Source organism: Malaclemys terrapin, chromosome 24 (genome assembly GCF_027887155.1).
Source record: "Malaclemys terrapin pileata isolate rMalTer1 chromosome 24, rMalTer1.hap1, whole genome shotgun sequence".
Lineage (NCBI taxonomy): Eukaryota > Metazoa > Chordata > Testudines > Emydidae > Malaclemys > Malaclemys terrapin.
In genome coordinates, this window is record NC_071528.1 from 5,025,170 (window position 1) to 5,047,844 (window position 22,675).

Sequence of the window (22,675 nt, forward strand, 5' to 3'; positions counted from 1 at the left end):
GCTGGGACAGAGCCTGTTTGAGCTGGGGCAGATCCCGCAGCCCCCAGGCCAAATGACCTGCCCTAAGTGACCCCACGGCATGATCAGCTAGTCCCAGACCGGGGACCCCCCACCCCGGCTCACCCTGGCCCTGACCCACCTGTGCCCACAGCCAGGGACCCCCCACCCCAGCTCACCATGGCCATGACCCACCTGTGCCCACAGCCAGGGACCTCCCACTCCAGCTCACCATGGTCCTGACCCACCTGTGCCCACAGCCAGGGACCCCCCACTCCAGTCCAGGCCTCCAAGGCAGGGAGGGAAAACGAACCGGAACCCAGTGGACAGGGGAGTGGAGGGGACTCGTGATGCCAAGGGGAGCTCTGACCTGTACCTGCAGGGCCCCTCTCAAAGAACGGGCACCTCCTTACACACCCACCGTGGGCACCTCTCCTCACACACACGCCATGGGCACCTCCTCATACACACGCCATGGGCACCTCCTTACACACACACCATGGGCACCTCTCCTCACACACACACCATGGGCACCTCCTTACACACCCACCGTGGGCACCTCCTTACACACCCACCGTGGGCACCTCCTTACACACCCACCATGGGCACCTCTGCTCACACACACGCCATGGGCACCTCCTTACACACACACCATGGGCACCTCTCCTCACACACACACCATGGGCACCTCCTTACACACCCGCCATGGGCACCTCCTTACACACCCACCATGGGCACCTCTCCGCACACACACACCATGGGCACCTCCTTACATACCCACTGTGGGCACCTCTCCTTACACACCCATTGTGGGCACCTTTCCTTACACACCCACCATGGGCACCTCTTTATACACCCACCATGGGCACCTCTCCTCACACACCCACCATGGGCACTTCTCCTTACACACCTACCATGGGCACCTCTCCTCACACACACACACCCTGGGCACCTTTCCTTACACACCCTCCACTTGCACCTCTCCTTACATACCCGCCATGGGCACCTCTCCTTACATACCCGCCATGGGCACCTCTCCTTACACACCCGCCATGGGCCCCTCTCTAAGCACGGGCAACTCGCCTCACACACACACCATGAGCACCTCTCCTTACACACACACCATGGGCACCTTTCCTTATACACCTGCCATGGGCACCTGTCCTTACACACCCTCCACTTGAACCTTTCCTTACACACCCACTATGGGTACCTCTCCTTACACACACACCATGGGCACCTCTCCTTACACACACACCATGGGCACCTTTCCTTATACACCTGCCATGGGCACCTGTCCTTACACACCCTCCACTTGAACCTCTCCTTACACACCCACCATGGGCGCCTCTCCTTACACACCCACCATGAGCACCTCTCCTTACACACCCACCATGAGCACCTCTCCTTACACACACACCATGGGCACCTTTCCTTATACACCTGCCATGGGCACCTGTCCTTACACACCCTCCACTTGAACCTCTCCTTACACACCCACCATGAGCACCTCTCCTTACACACACACCAGGGGCACCTTTCCTTATACACCTGCCATGGGCACCTGTCCTTACACACCCTCCACTTGAACCTTTCCTTACACACCCACTGTGGGCACCTCTCCTTACACACTCAGAGGCATTCCTGCTCACTCACAGGGCACCTCTGTTTGCAGCTCATCCCTCTGACCATCAAACCTGGCGGAGGGTTGATTGTTCCGAGGCCCCTTGGCCTAGCGGTGGGGGCGGGCGGTGAGTGTCTAGTGAAGACCCAGGAGGCTGGAGGACATGGGCTTGCCCTGCTCCTGCGGGATGGACACTGGGGGGCGCTGGCGAGAGGGGCTGAGCTCACCACGTCCCCCCTCCCCCTGTGCTGCCCGGCTCTCTCCATAACTGTGTCCTCTTGGCAAGGCTGTGGCACCCCCCCCCACCCGGGCACTCCAAATTACAACTCCCTGGAGCTTTGGCAAGTGATTTTAGCTCTGGCGAGGTGCTGAACCCGGTGCCCAGGGCTCACTGCCCGCACTCCCCACACCCGGGAGCTCAGACTCCAGGGCCTGTTTGATCCTTCAGGACCCTGAGAAGGGGCCAGTTAGGGAGGTGGGCTCTGTGGGACCCCTGCGTAGGAGGGAGCTGGACTGAGGTCCAGCGGGCTCGTGTCACATGCAGGCCACCCCGCCGCGCCCCCCTGGGGACAGCATCCGGGTACCGCCACCCACCCTGCCCCAGAGGCCCCATAACCGGTTCCCAACCCCCTTGGGCAGCCAGTGCCCCTCTGCAGCGTCAGGCACAGGGGCTAACATAGGCACCGCACTGCCCATCAGCTGACCCCAGACCAACCCAGGTGGGCGAGGGAGCTGCCCCATTGCCCCCCGAGCGCGGGGGTGCCCAGCCTCGCCCCAGACATGGCCTGGCCAGCCTGCAGCCGGTAGGGCTGGGAGGAGGTGGAGACAGCAGGGGCTGCCTAGGCCGTGCCCCGCTCTCTGGGCTGCCCCTCGCCTGGCTCTCCAGCGCCCACTCTCGAGGGCTGAAGGAGCAGCAGAGATGGGGACCACCCCCTGCTTTCCTCAGCAGTGGCAGGTCGCTGTGACAAGGCTGTCCGGGGGGTGGGAGGCAGGTGAGGGGACGCCCTGGGGAAAAGCAATGCGGGAGGAACCGTTGGCCAATGCAGGCAGGGGCAGGACAAGCTCTTTCCGTGCCCCACAACCCTGCCCTGTAGCTCCCATTAGTCCAGTCCTTAGAACCCCCCCGCTCTGCCGGTGCCCCTCACTCCCGACCTGCAGCCCCCTGCTATCCCAGTTCTGGGCTCCCCCCTGCCCCAGCTCTGTCAATATATCTCGACCCTGAAGATCTGATCCAAGCCCCAGGTCTGGCCCCTCCTGCTCCGACACACAACACACAAAGATTTTCTTTTTTCACTATGAACAAACTCCTTCCGGGGATCTGGCCAAGTCCCACAAAATCCCAAACGGGGCATCAGCTCGGCAGAGGTGACGGCTCCATCCTGCTCCGGCGCGCTGAGTGCTATTTCTAATACAGCAGTGCTCAGGGGCCCAGTCAGGACCGGGCCCCCGCCACAACCCCACGGGAACAGCCCCTGCCTAGAGGAGTTTCCTTCAAACTCCCCCATAGCCGCAGTTCTGGGGCCCAGTATAGACTGGCCCTTGTTCTCCCAAGCGCCCTATTGCTTATTAAGACGGGTCCCAGCTCCAGTTTCTGCTGCATTCTCTGTTCACAGAGCTGCTGCTGACCCCCCATCCCCTTGCACTGGTGACTGGTCCAGGGAAGAAGCCCCGTGGCCCCAAAAGGCTGATTTCTGCGCCGGGATTAAGCAGGGATCTGCTGGGGCAGCTCCTGAAATCCGATCAGCCACTCGGACAACTTTCCCTCCCTCCCGGATTATCTCCGCTGCACAAAGATGTCACATACACTTAATCTGCCTTAGTGGCCAGGCCGGACAAGGGACCAATTCATGTGCCATAAATACAGATGTTCCGGGGGGACGCGCAAACAACCGGGCAGGCGCCGTGAGATGGCCTTCTCCTGCGGGGCTGGGCTGTGTGACGCCCCAGGGGGTGGTTAAAATCCCTAAGCAAACCCAGGCTCCTCGAGAGAGGGAGGGGCAGTGACAGCTTGGTTTGGTGCAGTAGCTAGGAAGATAAAAAGTGGAGTTAAGATATTATTGGTATCCCTGTCGTGTTTAGCAGCTCCAGCCATGGCCCGGGTCCCCACTGTGCTAGGTGCTGTACATTATCTATTAGGTATATTATGGTAGCGCCTGGAGCCCCACCCTGGCCCAGGTCCTCACTGCGCTAGGCACTGTACAAAGATTGAATAGAAAGACAGTCCCTGCCCCAAAGCGCTCACAGTGTAAATACATATGGGCAAGAGGGACAGACAGACAGGAATGGTTTGGGTCGTGCATTGCGGGGCTACACAGGGGCGGTGCAGAAGAGAACGGAGAGAAAGACGGGCATTGGTAGGGGAGACCGGAGCCCTGGATCTATTCCTGGCTCTGCTACTGACCTGCTGGATGAGCCTGGGCACATCCCTTCCCCCCTCTGTGCCTCAGTTTCCCCTCCTACCTTTGCCCGAGCTCTCTAGCTGGACCGTGAGCTCTCTGGGGCAGGGCCTGTCTCTCACCGTGTCTGTGCAGCGCCCAGCTCAGCAAGGCCCCATCTTGTCAAGGCCTCTAGGTCTGAGTGTAACAGACAGCCCAGCGCAGCCTAGCCCAGCCATGCTCTGAGCCAGCAAATACCAAACTCTCCCCCCAGAGCTGTTCTTCCTTTGCTGGCCGCGGCCTGGCCCCGCTGAGCTTGCCTCCCCGCCCAGCAGAAGGACGGCTCAGAGCCCAGCCTGCTCCACCAACTATTGCCTTGTCTCTCTTTAGACCTGAACAATCACAGCAGGAGCTGCAGGTGAGAACACACCAATGCCTGGCCCCAGTAACCCCCCGTCGTCCCCCCCCCACATCTCCCAGCCAGGACTTCACAGCTGGGACCAGCTGCTAGCTGGATCCTTCTCAAGAGCAGAGAGAGAACTCAGCGCCTCCTGCTCTGAAACCACAGCTCCCCAAGCCATGCCACTGGAGCTAAAGGCTGATCTCGGGCACCAGACACCAGTATAGGGCATATGGCACACACCGAGCACCTCCGGTTCCGTCCAGGAGAGGGCAGCGATGCACAAACACACTCACCCTAGCCAGTTCATTACAGCGCCGAACAACTGGGGACAGGAGAACACGCTGGGCCACCCTGTGCCTCGAACTCAAACCGGCCCGTTCCTGAAGTTCGGCAAAAGTTTGGTTAACTTCTCCTCTGTTGTTTTTCATTTGCGCTGCTGAGTTTCTGCTGGGCTCGGAGACAGCCGTGCTGAAATACCACAGAAAGGCTGTTCTCGTGGCATTTCCGGCCAGGAATCTGGCAGGAGATCCTGTCCTTGGGCCATGTCCAACCCCATTTTATAGAGCCCACGAGATCTGGGGAAACAGGCCAGCTTGCAGGGTGCTGCTTTTGTAGAAACGGGGCCCGATCCTGCTCCCGCTGACACAGCTGCTGTTTGACTTCAGTGGGAGCAGAATTAGCATGTATTTTTTAACTCTTTTGTGGCCTTTTCCCGGCAGAGATTTCAGAGCCCTGCCCAGATAGACTGAAGCCGCCTCATTCCTGCTAGAGAGGGAAGCATCATCCATGAGTTACAGATGAGGAAACTGAGGCAAAGGGACTCACATAAGAACACACAGTGAGTCAGTTGCGAAGCCTGGATTAGAACTCAGGTGCTCCTGGCGCCTTGCCCTGTGCTGGGCCCACTAGCCCACGTTGCCCAAAGCAAAGTTCTCTTGATCGTTTGAGGTTCAACCGTCACCATGTTACCTCACTCGTCAGACTCCCCTCCCCCTCACTCCCCAGCACCCGCGGAGTAACAGCCCGCGGGCACAGTGGGAGCAAAGGAGGCAAGCCGCTAACCTGCTTCCCCTCCAAGCACCTAGGGGAGAGAAAGAACCTGGAACTCTAGAATGCAGGGTCTCAACTCTGTTCTGGGAGAGAGCTCGCGGGGTAAGGCCGGTGTTCGGGATAGGGAGGGTACGGGGCTGGCGTTCGGGCCGAGGAGGGCATGGGGCTGGCGTTCGGGATAGGGAGGATACGGGGCTGGCGTTCGGGCTGGGGAGGGCATGGAGCTGGCGTTCGGGCTGGGGAGGGCATGGGGCTGGCGTTCGGGATAGGGAGGGCACGGGGCTGGCATTCGGGCCAGGGAGGGCACGGGGCTGGCATTCGTGCAGCTATGGTGCTGCCAACACTACACTCCGGGTGTCCCTGAACCTCTGACTGCCAGGCGCGGGGACTGGACGGCAGGGGATGGATCACTGGATAATGGCCCTGGCCTCTGTCGGAAGGCAGGATGCTGGGCTAGATGGGCCATTATCTGACCCGTGCTTATGTCCCCCTCACCCACAGGTGCTCTCTGCCAATCACCCCGTTCCCTGCGTGACTCAGAGCTTTCACGCAGCCTTGGCCGTGTGAATCTCCAGGCACCGTCTGGCCCAGGCTCCAGCCTCAGAGAGGCGGGCGCTGGAGACAGCAGTCGGGTCCCAGGAGGGCCAGCACTGAAGAGAAACAGACAATAATCTGGTCTGTATTAAATCATTGGTTTAGCAGCCAAGGGCTTTCTCCAGAACAGCAACGTTCAACTCTGGATTGCCAGAGTTCAGAGCCGGAGGTTAGTTCAGGCCTGTTACACAGCAGGGTGACAGCGGCAGGCTGTGCGGCCTTCTGGTTAGAGCACAGGGCTGGGAACCCGGAGGCCTGAGGTAATTCTCAGCTCGAACACCGACTTGGGGCGAGTCGTGTCCCTTCGCACTCTTCCCGGCCTGTAAGATGCTGCTGATTCTTTCCCCCCCCCCAGCTTTAGAAAGCGCTTGGAGATCTCAGGATAGCATCATTCACACAATCTGCTTCCCACATTGGGTCAGATCCCGGCTGCATGGGCCAACCCTCTGACACACAATGACCAGACATGGCTTCTGGCCACACGCAATCCTGAGCAAGGTTCAACCTGCTACAAAGCCAGGCACAAACGTCCTCCGAGGCTGTTACAGCACCTGGAACAAAGCACTTAGCCCCCGAAATCCACGTGAGCGTGCCAGGCTCTGCCACTTTGAATCCATTTGACCATAATTGATTATGGGGGAGGAAATCGATTGCTGCTCATCATTTACTAATGATTAATAAAAGGTTATTTGTAATTCTTGCCACTTGTCCAGCCGCTTTCGTCCGTAGATCTCAAAGCAAATATTAATTAGCTTTTCTCAGCAACCTTAGGAGACAGCTAAGCTGTACTATAAACAGGGAAACTGAGACACTGAGAAGTTAAACAAGCAAGGCCAAGACTACCCAGCAAGTTGGTGGCAGATTCGGGACAAGAACCCAGGTGTCCTGGCCTCTGCGCACTAGGCCGCACTGCAGGGCTGATGAGCTTTCCGAATACAAGAGGAAGGCCGAATGCTTTGGGTTAGGAGGAACTGATGCCAATATGAAATGAAGAATGATGCACTGCAGAACAGAATAGGCATTGCCCCTTCCTCCACCTGTCACTTCCTGTTGGCTGGGCCCGAGGGACCACCTGTGACAGCTGCCCAGGGGTTGCTGGGAGCTGTGGTCCACCCGGCCCTGCACCCACCGGCACCCAGCCTGGCCTTTGCCCCCCTCTCCCCCTGGAGGGGCTGGGAAGCTGCTCACAGGGAAGCGGGTGCAGACCAGGCCCCCACATGGCTTTGTGATAAAGGCACCAGTCAGGGACCCCGCAGAGAGGGGGGGTCCAATTCCCAGCGCTGCCAAAGGCTCCCAGTGGGAGTCTCTCTCAGTTCCCCCTCTGCAAGGAGAGTCAGCTAACTGGGTGGGGGAGGGTGGTCTGATGGTTGGGGTGCTAGGCTAGGACTGGGGAGACCTGGATTGAAGTCCCTGCTCTGCTATGGGGCCTTCGGACAAGTCACGTGGCTTCTGTGGGCCTCAGTTCCCCGCCTGTACTGTAGGGATCCCAGCCCTGCCTGCCCCATGGGGGGAGTGAAGGTTAAATGCAGGTGCCGGGGTGGGGAGATAAGTACAGCGAGTCCGTGGGGCTGTACGGCAATGGGGCTGCTAAGGATGACTCCAGTAACCACACAGACCAGCGTCTGGCCACGGCTGCTGCAGCTGGGCCCATGGGGGGAGGAGGAGGGAGCCTGGTGCTGTGGGTCACGCCAGAGCGTCACTGGCTTTGGACATGTGCTCCCTGAATGCAGCAGCCTCCTGGCGGGGGAGCTTTGCCCTGACCATCGGGCCTTCAGGGGAGAGAAACGCTGGTCACGGAGAGTGACCTTCCCCCCTCCCAGAGCCTCTGCTGGGATCTAGGGGGGGCTTGGCCCCTTCCTTGCAGCCTACAGGCCTGAGCCCTGCCCAGGGGAGCACACAAATAGGAGCAATTAGCCCTCCCCCCCACTGCTTGCTGGCAGCCTCAGCAGAGAGTCTGAGCGTCCCCCTAGGACCCCAGGAGGCAAAACGGGGCCATGGGGTGCAGAGTCAGCGCCCGGCTGTAGTGCAACCTGAGCGGGCAGAGCAGGGCATCAGAGTCCACCAGGGCTGGGCAGTCAGCCTGGCACAGACGCCGCCCAGCCTGCACCTCCAGAGCGGATAAGGCTCAGCTCCTGTGAAATGCTTGTTCTGGGCTGTGATCTCCGCTGGCTGGATGGCGCACGGGGCCCCGGCTCCGCGGGTGTCACTGAATTCAGAGTCCCTGCCAACTTAGAACTCAACCAGACGAACAGGACAAAATGCACCTCCCTGCCTCCCCCCGGTATGGTTCAGGGGGTGACCGAGGGCACCGGAGCAGCCTTCACCAACTATAACTAAGCAGGAATCACTCAATTGCAGCTGCCTCTGGGGTGGAACATGTAGTATCAGCACCAGGCGTGCTGCCGCATAATCACTCAGGTCAGCGCAGCGAACCCTCCGGTGAGCAGAATGCAATCGAAAGGTGCTAGCTGGTAGCACCAGCTGTGAGGGGCTGGGGTTGGGGTTTCATCCACTGCAGTAAAGGGGTCTCCAAATGCAGGGGTCCGTGTGAGGTCGTGGGAAGTGGGCATGGCTGCCATAGCTACGGGGCACCAATGGGTACCAGCGACAGCGCAGACGGGGCCACGGCTGCCATAGCTAGGAGGTGGAATTAACTACTATTTAACGGTAACTTTGCACTTATCCCTGGGTCTTATCCCCCTGTTATGCAGGGCCTGATCCTGAGAGGTCTCTGGCAGTTCCTGTTGCCCAGAGCCTCTGCGCCTCAGGCCCCTACACAGTGCAAGTGAGGGCAGATGATTAATTAGTGCTACTAATTTGGACTGTGGTAGTGCACAGCAGCCCCAGCCCTGACCCTGCCCCCACCGCGCTAGGCGCTGTACAGACACAGAACAAACACGGCCCTGCCCCGACCCTGCCCCCATCGCGCTAGGCGCTGTACAGACACAGAACAAACACGGCCCTGCCCCGACCCTGCCCCCATCGCACTAGGCGCTGTACAGACACAGAGCAAACACAGTCCCTGCCCCACCCAGCCCCCACTGCGCTAGGCGCTGTACAGACACAGAGCAAACACAGTCCCTGCCCCCACCGCGCTAAGCGCTGTACAGACACAGAACAAACACGGTCCCTGCCCCGACCCTGCCCCCACCGCGCTAGGCGCTGTACAGACACAGAGCAAACACAGTCCCTGCCCCGACCCTGCCCCCACCGTGCTAGGCGCTGTACAGACACAGAACACAGTCCCTGCCCCACCCAGCCCCCACTGCGCTAGGCGCTGTACAGACACAGAACAAACACAGTCCCTTGCCCTGATCCTGCCCAGCCTCCACCGTGCCCGGTGCAATGAAAAGACAATGCCTGTTCCAAGCAGTTTACCATCTGATCTCAATATATGACAGGCGGGTCTCTGGACTCCTCCCTAGTGCTTGGGAGTGTGCTAGGCTGCACATCAGAGCGTGTCCGTCACAGCCTCTGCAAACGATCCTCTGAGACGCCTCTGCCCCAGGCAGCTTCCTGGAGAGGCTGCTCCCAGCTGGGCTCGGCAAGAGGCTGGCTGGTGGGGCAAAGGCAGCCGACCCCTTAATCCCAGCCTGCGATCCTGGCACGTCCCTTCCGCGCCTGTGGTGGGCTGCACTGGGAAGCCCCGGGGCTGTGCAAGATGAGCGAGGAACAACCTGGGCCTCCCGCTTGTCCTGACAGACCCACTCCTGAGCACGCTGCCCCCATGGGCTCTGGCCAGAGGGCCCGGGGTGGCCTCCCATTGACTTCAACGGGCCTCGGCTCTGCCAGCGGGCAAACCCGGCCGGCTTGAGTGGGCGGGTGGCTGAGACAAGACGAGCAGCCGGAGGCCTGAGGAGGTGTTGGCTTGCCCACCTGCACAGGGCACACGACGGACGGAGGCCGAGAGAACGGAAGAAAAGGTCTGTGAAGAGCCCCAGTGCCCCTGCTGCGGGGTGACTCCGGGGCAGCAGCCCCCGGGCCTGACACCTGGATTCCAAAGGAACACGCGATTTTCGTCAGCTCAGGGTGCTGGTAACGTCTCCAGGGGCGCAGGTCCCCTGCACAGCTCTGCCCAAGGCGCGGCCGTGCCAAAGTGGCTCTGGGAACGCCCCTCCCTTGGAGGCTTGGCTCTCCGTTTTTTGGCACCATCTGTACCTGTGACCGCGGGCTGGGCTCTGCCTGCTCCATGTTTGGAGCAAGGGAGTCCCGGCTGTTCGGGGCCTGGAAGGCAGCGAGGAGCGGGCCGAGTACGCCAGCCGGGAGGGGGAAACGACCCTTCCTCGCTTGGGCTCTGGGGCTGGAGCATGACCGTGAAACCGAATATCCCTGCAGTGCAGCCAAAGGTCCTGGGCTCCCTGGGAATCGCAGGAAACAGCTGGGGAGCGGCTGCCGGCTGCTCCACGCGCTGCTGTGGTTGTTTGCCAAAGTCTCCCTTTGCCCCCGAGCACCTTGCTCTGTCTTAGCCTCTTTCCGCTCCGCTGGCTGAGGGAAGCGTATTGAGTCTCCGGCCTGCATCTCCATGGAGGGCAGGGGGCCCCCAACGTCATTGGGCAGCCATAAGGAAGGGACAGGTGAGGAAAGACTGTCTAGTGGTTAGGGAGCTAGCCAGAGACCTAGTTACACTTCCTGTAACCAACTCCCTGTGTGACCCGGGGCAGGTCACTTAGTGGCACCATGCCTCAGATTCCCCATCTGTGAAAGGCTCATGGCCTCAGAGCGGTGCTGTGAGGATACCTAGATGAAAGATCTCAAGGTGCTCAGGTAATGGGACACCAGATAAATACCCAGAGACGGAGGCAGGAGATGGCTCGTCTCTGAGTCCAGATCAGATAGAACCAGACGTGTGGTTGTATCACAGAGCCTGGCTCATTTGACTGCAAAACCCAGAGACAGTCTCACTGCAGCCAGAGCCTTCTGTGCATGGGACGTGCTGGGCGGCTGAACGAGGAGGGTTCACAGCTGGGAGTTGTTTTGTGTACCAGACCTTTACATTTCCAGGCGCTCTCCCTTGCATGAGGAGCACAGCAGCCATCTTGTTCTCAGGGCTGCTGCAGTGTGATACAGAGGAGATGCACACCGTGCTCTCAGTCACTCAGGATTGGGGAAGGGTTTTTCGTTTGTTCTCGCTTGTTGTCGTTTCCCCTTCCTCTGAGATGGAAGAGCGAAGAGCTGCTCTTAGGGTTTGGAAAAACACAACCATCCCAGACGCTTCAGACAGGAATTCACAGTGCTTCCTTGGGGGTTTGAACCTCGGTTCGCCAGCTGCGGCTTCTGGACCCGGGTCCCTGTTCTTTTCTAGCACACTGCTCCTTGCTGCACCAGCTACAGGAACCCGGACATTCAGCCTGACTCTCAGTTAGTTGCTTCAGAGCCTTTTGTCTGGCATTTCTTTGGTGTCGGTCCAACCCGGGCATCTGCAGGGGACACCAAGGGTGGAAGGAGAGCACAGAATGGATCGAAATGTTTAATCCTTAAACACTGCCTTCTACACACAGGCCTCACAGCACTGCTGCCTCTGCTTTACAGGTGGGGAAACTGAGGCATGGTGATGCGGCGAAACCAGGCCAAGGCTATTCAAGTAAGTCTGCAGGAGAGGCAGGACTGGAAGCCAGGTGTCCTGATTCCCCAGCCCACAGCCTCTCTCCACAGCACCGTGCTGTCTACCTGGTGCCAGAGGCCAGAGTCACAGAGGGGAGAGCGGGGCAGGGGGGCTGCAGCCAGCGAGAAGGGGAGATGCAGCACATGGAAATGCCTTCACCCAAAGAGATATGTGCAGTGGGTGGGGCCCAGCCCAGTAGCCCATCGCGCCAGCCACCTTGGGGCAGCCCCGGCATGGGAGGTGAGAAAGTCCAAGGACTGCCAAGTGGTGGCCCAGTGGCTTTTCAAGCTGAGATCTCCCGGGGGGCTTAGACCAAGGGCAAATGTTTTGTGACACTTGACAAAATTTGCCAAAGGCCCAGATGCCCCTAGATCGTCCAGTGCCGCCCCCTGCTTCATCTCTGCAGGCTGCTGGGGGCTCTCGGTCTGGTCCACTTTGCTCCGAGATTGGATTCCTGGCATTGCTGCCACTTTCTTCACAGGCACTGGCACGGGACGTAGGCGCGGGAAGGCGTGAGAGAGCCAGGCATGGAACCAGCCAGTTGCACCCCCCCAGAGACCTCTGCACCGAGGGGTTTAAGTTTGAACAAAGTAACACAGGGCAGGGAGGGGGGCATGGGCACCACACGCAGCCCCTGAACAAGAGCAGGGCTGACTGGGCTCAAAGCAGCCCCCTGCATGGAAATCCCAGAGGAGAGAGGAGAGCTTGGTCATCACCATAGAGCTGCTGTCTGGTCTCCTCTCACTGTACATGTGTGACGAAGTGGGGGATTTTCTTGTTTTTTCCTTGTTTTCGGTGGGGTTTCAATGGTTTGCATGCGGAGGGGGTGGGACTCAGTTTCCCTGGGTATTACTGGTTTAACGAGGTGAGGGGAGAGGGAGTGTGTTTTGCAGAGGACCGGAGAGGGAACTTGGGACCCCAGCCAATGGCCTGGAGGATGGACACCCCAGCGACCAGTGACCTGAGACCCCGACCCGGAGGCCCAGCTGAGGAGACGCAGCTGGTTCTGGCCAGTGGGTGGACAATGGGCTGCAGAGTGAGGACCCAGTGACCTAACCAGCCGGTTCCAGCCAGAGGACAGAAGCGAGGAGAGGAGGCCCCGCTTTACGACCCTGTTTACCTGGAGAGAAGACAATGGACAGAGGCAGGGCCTGGGGCTGGTGATCTCAGAGGCCCAGGTGGGAGCAGGGGGGCTCTGGGCTGGAGAGGGGGAGCAGGCAGAGCCCACCTGGATGCAGAGAGACTGGGATGTGCTGGGCTGGGGAGGCCAGGCCTGAGAGTTTCCTGTGCTGTGTTCAACTCTCAATAAATCCTCCTGTTTTATGCTGTCTGAGAGTCACTCCGGTCTAGAGAACAGGGTTGCATCGTCCCCTTCTGGGGGTGGAGGCCCAGGGGGTCCAGAGCGAGTGGACTCCCTGAGGGGGCCCACGGCGAGAGACAGGCGTGCTAAGGCTCAGAGAGGTGCGGCTCCAGGAGGTGGAGGGGCCTGACCCCGAGAGAGAGTGGACCCCCGAGAAGGACTGTCTCACTGAAAGGGGCACCCCCCACGGACCGCACGGGGCCAAGAGTGGTCACGATCTGTGAGTTCGTGACAACATGTCTCTGCATCCCGCGCTGCAGGGAATGCATGAGGGGACAGCTTGGACCTCACAGCGCCCCTACTACAAGGGGAAGGAGTGGGGCCCAGTGGTTAGAGCGGGCCCTGGGTTCTAGTCACTGCTCTGCTAGGGGAGTGGTTAGCATCATGGAGTCAGGGTCCCAGGACTCCTGGGTTCTATTGTGATCCCGACCCAGGAGGCGGCCGAGCTCCCTTTGGGAACGGCTGCCCCCTACCTGGCAAAGCAGAAGCTGCAGGGCAGTTGGGTCGGGAGCAGCAGGGCGCCCGGCCCGGCAGCGGGGAGCTGTGGACAGAGCCCCGGGCCGGGCGCAGGTCTGTGTGGGACTTACGGGGGAACAGCAGCGGCTGGGCCTGGAGCCAGGGTGGGGGGACCCCAACGAGAGACGCTAACTGAGCCTGGAACCTGGGAGCACTGAACTGGAGTGGGGTCCCCAGGCCCGAGGGCCGGACCCCACCGCTGTCACTCACTGCAAGTGTAACTGGTTACGCCGTTGTACCCAGGCTCTCTGCAATCGTCCCCGGCCTGCCAGTCCTAGGAACACACCCTGTGCCTCACTGGGTGCCTGTGTGGATCCTGGGCTGGGGCCAGCATGGCCGAGCTGTGAAGCACCTACAGAGCTTGCCCCTGGGTTGCGGTTCAGCTGGCATGTTGCACTGTTCCCAGCTCTGGGAGGGGACTGTGGCCTGTGTGTGAGCATAGTGGAGCAGGGTCTTCGGACTCCTGGGTTCTGGTCCCATCTCCCACCCTGTGAGACGGTGGGCACATCGACCAGCCTCCCTGCCTCAGTTTCCCCTTGTAGAACAAGGATGATGAGAGGCCCTGTCACAGAGGGCTGGTCCCTGGACATCTGACACACCCCAGGGCATCTGCCACCGGTCCTGGTCCTCTCCAGCTGGGTGCTGGGGTCTCAGGGCACATGACTGGGAGCAAACACAGACCTAACCAGATAGCAGCTCCCAGGCCTGGGCAGCAGCAGGAGAGGTTCGGGGTTCAGCTGGCAGAGGGCGGACAGAACCCCGGAAGGTGCACAGCCCCCTGCACCCTGGGAGGAGACCCGGAGAGTCAAGCAGGGGGCGACAGGCTGTGAGACCCTGCTGGGGGCAGGGGAGGTTGTTTAGGGTAGTGGCCATTGAGGTGCCGGCGACCAAGGGGGCAAAAGGGTTAAGCCTCAAGGGCATAAGAAATGGACTATTTGGGGCCTCCTCGAGCTGCATCTCGAACCCAGTCCCTAAGAGGGGATGTTATCTGCACCCCGTGTGTGTGCATTCAGCGGCGAGCCAAGAGAGGGAAACTGAGGCAGCAGACACACGAGCCAGAGATCCCTATTACGCCCCCTGCAGGGGTGAGATGAAGTTCCTTAGCTAATGACTGGAAAGTGCTTGGAGATCCTAGGATACAGCATGAACCGCAGCCCGGGAGCCACGCCCCGAGCTCAGCGCAGCCTGGGGACCGTGAGCATGGGGGTGAAAACCTCTGAGGCAACACCCATCTACACTAGAGCCAGCGCCAGTGGGAGGCCATGCTCGCTGCCGGGGCAGATGCAGGCTGCCAGACCAAGCACTAGGAGTGTTCGAAATGCGACAGACGGAGCGTGGGGCCGCAGGCGAATCGCTCAGTCAGGTCGGACAGAACATCGCAAGGCCACAGCAGCTCAGACCCGAGGTCCATCTCAGCAGCCTCCTGTCTCAGCACCAGCTGCTTCAGAGGAAGGTGTGAGAATGCCCCAGGAGGCAGGTGTCGGCTAACCCGTCCCCGGCTACTCTCTAGTAGCCAGCGATTGTTTTAAGCCCCAAAGTCTGAGGTTTATTTCCTCCGGCGTTTCCGTACCATTCACAGTTATAACCCTGGACAGTCTCGTTAGCCTTAGCAGTGTCCAGTCCCTCTTGGAATCTTGCTAAGTTCTTGTCATCAAAGACTTCATGTGGCAGGGAGTTCCACAGTGTCTCCTAGCCTTTTATCACCATCCGTCTCCCCTCTAATGTTACAATCCCCATCTTTTCAATTGTCTCCTCATGGGGGAGATTCTCCAGGCCCTTGACCATTCTTCCTGCTCTTGTCTGACCTAACTCTGCAGTGGTGGCATACGCATGGGTGGATGGGCCGATGGAGGGGACAGTGGGGTGTGTATGGGAGGGAGGGAGGGAGGGAGAGGTATGGGGGGTGGATGGGCCGATGGAGGGGACAGTGGGGTGTGTATGGGAGGGAGGGTGGCAGGGAGAGGTATGGGGGGGTGGATGGGCCGATGGAGGGGACAGTGGGGTGTGTATGGGAGGGAGGGAGGGAGAGGTATGGGGGGTGGATGGGCCGATGGAGGGGACAGTGGGGTGTGTATGGGAGGGAGGGAGGGAGGGAGGGAGAGGTATGGGGGGTGGATGAGCCGATGGACGGGACAGTGGGGTGTGTATGGGAGGGAGGGAGGGAGAGGTATGGGGGGTGGATGGGCCGATGGAGGGGACAGTGGGGTGTGTATGGGAGGGAGGGAGGGAGAGGTACGGGGGGTGGATGGGCTGATGGAGGGGACAGTGGGGTGTGTATGGGAGGGAGGGAGGGAGAGGTACGGGGGGTGGATGGGCCGATGGAGGGGACAGTGGGGTGTGTATGGGAGGGCGGGAGGGAGAGGTATGGGGGGTGGATGGGCCGATGGAGGGGACAGTGGGGTGTGTATGGGAGGGAGGGAGGGAGGGAGGGAGGGAGGGAGAGGTACGGGGGGTGGATGGGCCGATGGAGGGGACAGTGGGGTGTGTATGGGAGGGAGGGAGGGAGAGGTACGGGGGGTGGATGGGCCGATGGAGGGGACAGTGGGGTGTGTATGGGAGGGAGGGAGGGAGAGGTACGGGGGGTGGATGGGCCGATGGAGGGGACAGTGGGGTGTGTATGGGAGGGTGGCAGGGAGAGGTATGGGGGGAGGATGGGCCGATGGAGGGGACAGTGGGGTGTGTATGGGAGGGAGGGAGGGAGAGGTACGGGGGGTGGATGGGCCGATGGAGGGGACAGTGGGGTGTGTATGGGAGGGAGGGAGGGAGAGGTATGGGGGGTGGATGGGCCGATGGAAGGGACAGTGGGGTGTGTATGGGAGGGTGGCAGGGAGAGGTATGGGGGGTGGATGGGCCGATGGAGGGGACAGTGGGGTGTGTATGGGAGGGAGGCAGGGAGAGGTATGGGGGGTGGATGGGCCGATGGAGGGGACAGTGGGGTGTGTATGGGAGGGAGGGAGGGAGGGAGGGAGAGGTATGGGGGGTGGATGGGCCGATGGAGGGGACAGTGGGGTGTGTATGGGAGGGAGGGAGGGAGGGAGGGAGGGAGGGAGAGGTACGGGGGGTGGATGGGCCGATGGAGGGGACAGTGGGGTGTGTATGGGAGGGAGGGAGGGAGAGGTACGGGGGGTGGATGGGCCGATGGAGGGGACAGTGGGGTGTGTATGGGAGGGTGGCAGGGAGAGGTATGGGGGGAGGATGGGCCAATGGAGGGGACAGTGGGGTGTGTATGGGAGGGAGGGAGGGAGAGGTACGGGGGGTGGATGGGCCGATGGAGGGGACAGTGGGGTGTGTATGGGAGGGAGGGAGGGAGAGGTATGGGGGGTGGATGGGCCGATGGAAGGGACAGTGGGGTGTGTATGGGAGGGTGGCAGGGAGAGGTATGGGGGGTGGATGGGCCGATGGAGGGGACAGTGGGGTGTGTATGGGAGGGAGGCAGGGAGAGGTATGGGGGGTGGATGGGCCGATGGAGGGGACAGTGGGGTGTGTATGGGAGGGAGGGAGGGAGGGAGGGAGAGGTATGGGGGGTGGATGGGCCGATGGAGGGGACAGTGGAGTGTGTATGGGCGGGAGGGAGAGGTGTGCGGGGGGGCGGGACTGGATGAGCAGTTGACCCCTGACTCCCCACTGGAGAGAGAAGGGATCGGCCTGGCTGCAGTGATTGTCCCATTGTGCCTTGTTCCAGCTCGGGGGGGGGGGGGGGGGGGGGGGAGGGCTCTCCCGGTGTTTGGGGATGAGGTGGCAAAGCCCAAGGAGGCGTGGGGGGATCAGGAGCCCAGCCAGCCCCACAGGGTTACGGGGCGGGGGGCCTGGCAGCAAGGGGGTTTATTTACCAGTAGAACGGCAAGGCTGCGATCTGGGGGGTTGTGCCCACGGCGGCCCATTGCTGCCAGGCAGAGATAGCCCTTCAGCCCAAGAATGGGGGATCCCCCGTACCACCATCGGGGAGCAGCAGGGAGACCCATCAGGGACAGAGTCAGAGTCCTGTGCCCCCGGTGCGATCCCACGAGCCCCCCAGTATCAGGCACCCCTGAGAACAGACGACTTCCCCGGAAATAGACAGCGCCCCCTGAAACACGCAGCCCCGGAAGACCTGGATTCACCCCCCCACCCAACCCACACAGACACAGACCCCCCACCCCTCCCCCCCGCACACGAGCAGCACCTCCCCCAACACACCTGCGATGGCAGAGCAGGGGCCAAGCCTGCCTGTTTCCCAGCGCCCGTGCACTGAGCACCAGGGCCTGGGCACTCACCAACAGCTTGGACACTGGAGCCCGGGCACTGGGCCCCCCCTGCAGTTTTACAGCCCCGGAGCCCGAGCCTCCCAAGCCTGCGTCTGCCGATACGGGCCGGCCGCAGGTGTTTTACTGCCGTGTAGACGCACCCCGAGAACCCAGCTCCCCATCCCCACCCCCCAGGCTGTGGGGCCGGGATCCAGTGCTCCCCCCACGCACGCAGTCCCCCCCCCCCCCCCCCCCCGCGGGTGGTTTCTGCACTGGGAATCCAGGGCAGGCAGAAGGCGCTAGTCACTGGTTAAAAATAACCAAGGCCTTTTGCAGGGGAGTTGGTAACGTGGCGAGAGGATTGGCTGGCTCAAGCCGACAGCCTTCCTGTCCCTAGATCGGGAGGTGAAAAGTTCACGGCCCCGGGAGGGAGGAGATGCTGAGTCCCCGGGACAAAGAATATCCGCGGCGGATCAGCACGTCCTGGTGACGCACGCAGCCACCGCGCTCCAGCGGCCTGGTGGGGAGGCGGGAGGACACCTGTGCACAGAGCCTCGGGCAGGCCCAACTGCTGAGCTCCCAGTAGAGCGGAGGAAGTGCGGCCTAATGGGAGGAGCACACGCTGGGGAATTAGGAGTCCGGAGCTCTGTCCCCAGCTCTGCTGGGTGACCCTGGGCTAATTGCTACACCTATCTGTGTCTCAGTTTCCCCATCTGAAATCTGGGGAGCTATGTGAAGGCGGGTTAATCAGCATGGCAGGGCATCCTCAGGCAATAGGGTTCTAGCGAGGAAGGGGTGACTGTTGCCTCCAGGAAGGTTTCGGTCACACAGCCTCACTCAATTCTTTGTCAAGATTCCTTCCACTTCAAGCCATACTCAGCCCACGTTTAGCACTTTCCACCAAAGCCCTTTACAAGGAAGCATCAGATGGGGACACTGAGGCACGGGAGGGGGGGGGCGACGTGTTACACAGCACTTAGCGCTCTTGCGCAGTCTCTCTAGGAGACTTTACTTTTCTTCTTTCTTATTTTGTTGTTCCTGTTCAAACTAAAAGCACATGCTGACTTCCTGCATATCCTGATGACAGGGGCAGGGTCTAAGCCAAGAAAGAACAAAAGTAAAGTCTCTGTGTGAGAGACAGAGAGCGAGCACAGTGTGTGCGTGCGCATCTGTTCCGTACCACGCTGTATCCACTTGGCCTCAGAAAATGGCAGCCATCCTCTGCCAAGAGTCATTTCCTAGACACTTAACCGTGCAGTTCGCAAACAGCAAAACCACTACGTAGCTACAGATCTCACGCCATGCCGGTGGTGCCACGTGGCACTGCATTGCCGCCTGGGAATGTGAATTGAACTGGCACTGGCTATCTGCTTTCCAAGCCCTCCAGGGTGGAAGAGCCAATGTGCTTGTTGGAGGAGGTGTAACCCTCCACTGGCAGCGCTGATAACTCTCGCCATGTTATTGTGACTCTCACAGTAGGCTGTGTTTTCATTAAAGCCCCAGCTCCTGGAAGCCTGTGATTCTCAACTTTCTAGCCCTTGTGGTTGGAGAGAAAAGCTGGAAAGCGGGACCTGAGTGTGATCTAAAGGCTCAAAATCCAAATAAAAAGAGCCCCAAATGGATTCTTTTTCAAAATATCTCACAATTTTGAAGCCACTCTCCTGATCTGAAGGCTGGTCTCGGGGGTCTTGACTACCCAGGGTGGCAACATGACCTTTCTGAAGAGTTTTGGAGACCCTGAACGCTTTGGAGGGCTGGAGTTTTGGATCAGCCAGAGAAGAATCACGGGGAACTTTTCACCCCTAATAACACCTGAGAGGTTTGTCCACACAAGAGAGATTTACCTGGCGCAACCTGGAGCGAGCGAACATGTTTACAAAGGTTGGCATGGATGGCCACGCACATACAAACAGGAGTGGTCTAGGGCCCAGACACACCTTTTAGCCTGTCTGCAGAGGGTCTTCGCCAGTGCTCTCCAGCTCACAATCTTAAAGCCATTCACCACGCTGAGCAGGGATCACATCACGGGCCCTGTTTCACAGCAGGATTAAGTGAGTTGCCCGAGGACACAAAACGTGTCAGTGGCAGAGTCAGAAGCAGACCCTGGTTCGCAGAAGCCTACAGGGCAAACTTGGGCCCAGTATCATGCTGACTTTCTGAACCCATCCAGCCTGGAAGCTTAAAGACCGAGGCCAGTGGGGGGGACGGGACCCTGCAAGGATCAAATAAGTTTTCATGCAATCGCGTCTCCACTAGGCTGGGCTGCTCTGCCTTCCCCCAGGCCGGACTGCAGGGACACAGTTCAGTACCCCCGCCAGGGGCTACCGAACCAATAGAATTACGCATTGGCTATACACGGCTCAGAGGCAGAGACTGAACGAAAAACGGGGCCAGATCGGAGCCCTGGAGCCACCTCCACCTTGGAGGAGTTTGGGTTCGGAGCCATCCTGGGCACCAGGCCAAACCTACCCCCTGGACCTGACTGATGAGAGAAGATCAGATTCAGAGCCCAGCTCCCCCCCTCTACTCCCGAAGGCCCAGTCAGCCCAGATCCATCATCAGAGCTTGGGGAGAACCGAAGATTCCTCTCAGCATTGCTAGGGCCCCCCAGCAGACGTAACAGAACCCGCCAGCAGCCCATCGCTCCAGCCACCCTGTAACAACGCCCTCGGGGACCAGAGGAAACTGACCGGGAGGTAGGGTGACCAGACAGCAAATGTGAAAAATCAGGACAGGGAGTGGGGGTAATAGGGGCCTATATAAGAAAAAGACCCAAAAATCGAGACTGTCCCTATAAAATTGGGACATCTGGTCACCCTACCGGGAGGAGCCACCAATTCACTCAGGGGTGTGCTGAGTGGGGCAGGCTCCATCCCTGAGCCATCCAGGGCATGGGGCAGCACTAGCCACCCTCACAGCCCCACCGATCTCACCTGCAGCTGGGGGAGGGAGGGCAGCACTTCGCAAACACTAGCCGGTCAGTGCTGCTATGCCTGGTGGGGAAACTGAGGCACGGAGCAGGGACTTGACACCCCAGTAAATCTGTTCCTGCTCTCGGCACCCTATTTTAATCTCTCACCACCCCGCTGTCCTGGAAAGGGGTGTTACTGCTTAGATCACCGGGCACTGCACAGACCCACAGCGAGGGGCAGGCCCTGCGCTGAACAACTTACGGCCTCACCAGGCAGTCAGCCAAAGTGAGAGAGGGGAAGTGACCTGTCCACAGTCACACAACATGTCGGTGGCAGAGTCAGGGACAGAGCTCAGCTCTCCGGAGTCGCGGCTCAGCGCGCTAGCCACTGAGCCAGACTGCCTCCGTAGAAAGACCAGCCACCTGAAAATACTCAGCAAGCTCCTAGTGGCAGCTGGACTTTGGCAGAGAACCAGGGGTCTCTCGGTCCACCCCCCCGAGCTCCTCTTTCTCTAGCAGAAGCCAGCCAAGGCCAGTAGCACCAGTAGAGGCCACAGGCCAGCTAGGGGATTCTAATGGACCCCACTGGGATTTCTACAAGGGGCCATTTGCCTGGATTAGCTGCACGGATTTCCCAGGCTGTGAGATTGAGGGGAAATTAACGTTACAGCAACATGGAAAAGACTCCGGGCCCGTGTTGAAACATCCCAGGCCCCCCCATTCCACCTCACCCTGCCCGTGATCACTGGCTGGCTTGGGAGGCCGGGGGGATGGGCCAAGCAGTTGAATTCTGCCTGGCTGAGGGTTTGCGCACCGTCAGCGGGAACACTTTCACAGGGTTATGAGCCGGGACTTCCATTAGGGTGGAAAATTCCGTGGCGCTGCAAAGCGAGAGTTGACGTGGGACTCCCTTGAAAGGTGCAGTCCATCAAACCCCGCAGTGCTGCAGGCGGCACAGGAGGAGAAGGAGAGGGTGGAGGAGCGTGAAAGGCACAGAGGGTACGCGAGGGGCCTGATCCTGTGAGCGAGGGCTGCAGATTAGAGCCTGCTCTCAGACACACAGCCAGCCGGATGCACTTGTTTATATGCAGCCCACATTTCACTCCTGAACAAGACGAACTTACTGCAGAAGCAGCCTCCCAGCACCCTTCTCCGTCAGCCAAGGGTCACCAGGCACCGCAGGGACGAGGCACAAACGGAGAGAAACACTGGGGGCTGCGACCCCAGGGGATACCCAGGGCGAACCAGGCAGAACTCGCCTATTACGGGGACACGGATGGTCCATCAAGGTTAACTTCAGGGACCCCTTTGGGCCACACAGGCCCAGTGTCAGGGTGGTCATGGGTCTGCATCCAAACGAAGTGAAACCCGACGTCTCGACATTTCCCCGGGGAGTCTCTGGCTTTCTCCCCACAGCCTGGGGCAGGAGCTGTAGGCTCTTCGGGCCCCAGGCCCTGCCAGCGCAGATCAGACCCGGCGCAGCTAACCCACAATCCTGGCTGTGATATGATCGCAACCAGAAGCTTCAGCGGGAGTGGGAAGAACGCCCCAGTAAGCAGATAGGGGATCCCTCGTGGGATACCTCCCTATTCCTAGCTGCTACAGGAGCCATTGCTAAAGCCATCCAACGAGGACACAGCCCCTGGGTCGAGCTCAGCCCCCAGGCACCCTGATGAAACAGAGCGTAGCATTTGACAGCTGCAGTAACCCCAGCACAAGGGGCATTCGCAGCGACCATGGCACTGAGATTTATCCTGAGCGCTAGAGCCGTGAGCCCTTGGCCCGGGACCGGCTCTGGCTATACTCGAGTCAGGACTCCTGGGACGGACGTGCAGCCGGGACGTAGGCGGAGTGTGCTCACTACTCTCGCCTTCGCTTGTGCTCTAGCAAAGGGAGCAGGGCCCTGGTGTGCCGGCTGCTGGCCACACACGTCCTGAGCAGTCTGCCCCAAGGAGCTTCCAGACAAGGCAGGCACAGGGTGGGAGGGGAAAGACAGGCCCTGGGGGGGGGCGTGACCTGC

General features: G+C 60.2%; 1 protein-coding gene and 1 long non-coding RNA gene across 3 annotated transcripts in view; one reads left to right on the forward strand and one right to left on the reverse strand.

Moving 5' to 3' along the window:
• NFIC (nuclear factor I C) overlaps positions 1–22,675 on the reverse strand; it is a 144,286-nt gene that overhangs the window by 100,091 nt on the left and 21,520 nt on the right. The gene's annotated exons all lie outside the window — the stretch shown is intronic.
• LOC128828647 (uncharacterized) lies at positions 10,269–12,973 on the forward strand. The gene is made up of 3 exons (XR_008443218.1): positions 10,269–10,617; positions 11,573–11,624; positions 12,127–12,973. It is a non-coding gene; the product is annotated as an uncharacterized LOC128828647 (long non-coding RNA).